Source organism: Dasypus novemcinctus, chromosome 30, assembly GCF_030445035.2.
Source record: "Dasypus novemcinctus isolate mDasNov1 chromosome 30, mDasNov1.1.hap2, whole genome shotgun sequence".
NCBI classification, from domain to species: Eukaryota; Metazoa; Chordata; class Mammalia; order Cingulata; family Dasypodidae; genus Dasypus; species Dasypus novemcinctus.
In genome coordinates, this window is record NC_080702.1 from 43,387,683 (window position 1) to 43,390,058 (window position 2,376).

The 2,376-nt window shown below is 48.4% G+C and overlaps 1 pseudogene; it reads left to right on the top strand.

Moving 5' to 3' along the window:
* The first annotated feature begins 466 nt into the window (after nt 1–466).
* LOC101428507 (olfactory receptor 1I1-like) lies at nt 467–1,358 on the top strand (annotated as a pseudogene).
* The last annotated feature ends 1,018 nt before the right edge of the window (nt 1,359–2,376 follow it).

The window sequence follows — 2,376 nt, forward strand, 5'->3', positions numbered from 1 at the left end:
GAGAGACTCTAGGGTGATGGTCAAGAGGTACCCCCAATCAACTGAGAGTTCATTGAAAGCAGAGGTAGAATGTTAGTTGCCTTTATATCCCTAGACTTCAATACAAAATTGATGGTAAATTTGTATCTTATTGATGGAAGGGCGAAAGAGAAGGAGGAAGGAAAGAAGAGAGGGAAAAATAAAAGGGGAAGAAAGAGAGTTAAAAAATAGGTGATCAAGTTCCCATTCACCTATCAGGTTTGACTCTGCTTGATTTGTTTTTTTATAAAGTGGAGTGAAGGGGGTTATAGACAACATACAAGTTATCTATAAACAATTAAGTTAGATCTTTGGGACACTCTCAGGCATGGATGGCTGGAGAAACAGAAACCCAATGATGAAGCCTTATAAAAGGAGGTTTACAACGAGGATTCAATACATTTTCATGTTGCCCTTCTCCCTTTTTCCCAGTAGACACAACTTGTACATGGAACTAGAAAACCGAACAGCAGTCTTGGAATTCCTCCTCCTGGGATTCTCAGAGAATTCAGAGCACCAGACACTCCTCTTTGGGCTGTTCCTGTCCATGTACATGGTCACCTGCACTGGGTACCTACTCATCATTCTGGCCATCATCTCAGACTCCCACTTCCGCATGCCCATGTACTTCTTCCTCTCCAACCTATCCCTCATCAGCATCTTCTTCTCCACCACCGTTCCCCAAGATGCTGGTCAACATTCAGACCCAGAACAGAGCCATCCCCTTCATAGGTTGCCTTGCCCAGATGTACGCCATCCACCTGTGGAAGCTTCCTCCTTGCTGTGATGGCCATTGACCAGTTCATGGCCATTGTCCACCCACTGCGCTACTCAGTCATCATGAGTCCCCGTGTCTGTGGGCTGCTGGTGGCGGGGCCATGGGTGGTCACCAACCTCCAGTCACTGGTGCACACCTATCTCATGGCCCAACTCACCTTTGGTGCTGGCTCTGAAATCCCCCACTTCTTCTGCGACCTCATGCCCCTGCTGAAACTCTCCTGCTCAGACACACACACCAATGAGTTGGTCATCTTTGCTTTCAGCGTCTTCATGAGTATCAGCCCGCTCTTCTGCATCCTCCTCTCTTACATCTGCATTTTCCGGGCTGTCTTTAAGATCCCCTCTGCTCAGGGGAAGTGGAAAGCATTCTCCACTTGTGGCTCACACCTCACTGTGGTGTCCCTGTTCTATGGGACCATCTTCGCCAAGACAACACAGCTGCCCTGATGTGTGGGGTGGTCATCCCCATGCTGAACCCCTTTATCTACAGCCTAAGGAACACAGATACAAAGATGGCCCTCAGGAAGCTCGTCAGCAGAGTGGCCGCCTCTCAGTCTTAGACCAGAGACTATTGGGTGATGTCTTAGGAACAAAGAACCACAAACTGGGTGGCTTAGAACAACAGAAATGTATTCCCTCCCAGTTCTGGAGGTCAGAAGTCCAAAATCAAAGTGTGGGGTGGGCCATGCTCCTTCTGAGACCTGAAGGGAAGATCTTTGGTGGCGTCCTTCAGTTCCCAGTGGTGGCCATCCTGGACTTTCCTTGGCTTGTATATGTTCACTCCAAACTCCACTTCCTCAGTCATCACATGGCCTTTTCCCCTGAGTCTTTGCATCTAAATTTCCTCTTCTTAAAAGGACACCAGTCATACTGGATTTAGGGCCCTCCCTACTCCAATTTGGTTTCATCTTAATGAATCACATCTTCAAAGACCCTATTTCCAACTAAGGTCCCATTCACAGTGCCAGGTTGAGGACTTGAACATGTCTTTTGGGGAGGATGGGGGATACACCATAACAGGTGCCTACCATGTCCCAGGGCCACTGTTGGGTGCCAGGGGCATGGAGATGCAACCTATCCCTGCCTTCAGGGAGTCGAGTCTAATGGGGAATTTAGGTATGTAAATAAATCTTGACGGTACAACGTGACAAATGTGTCATGAGCAAGAGAAGGACTGGTGATGGGAACCCAAAGGAGGGGGCTTCCGTTTTCCCCACGAGTTATCAAAGTAACAGGACAGACTTCAAAGTAGCTCTAAATGACCCTTCTCTGGGGCATCAGGCTTATAGGATTGGGAGTCCATTGGGGCATGTGGCTACTCTCGTTTCAGTATTGATAAAGACACATGCATGTTACATATTAGCCAGATACCTGACCAAGCTTCCAGAGAGAGTTGGGTAGGGGCTCAAGAGCACCTGGTGAGGTCAGCTCACTCATTATCCACTTTCCTTGGGTCATAGAAGATGCTGGAACTTGGTTCGTGGAGATTCTACTTCACTGCGTCTGAGGTGGAGCCCTGGACTCTGCCTTCTAAGAAGGTCTCCAGTTGACTTTGATGCAGGGAGTCCGGGGACCACA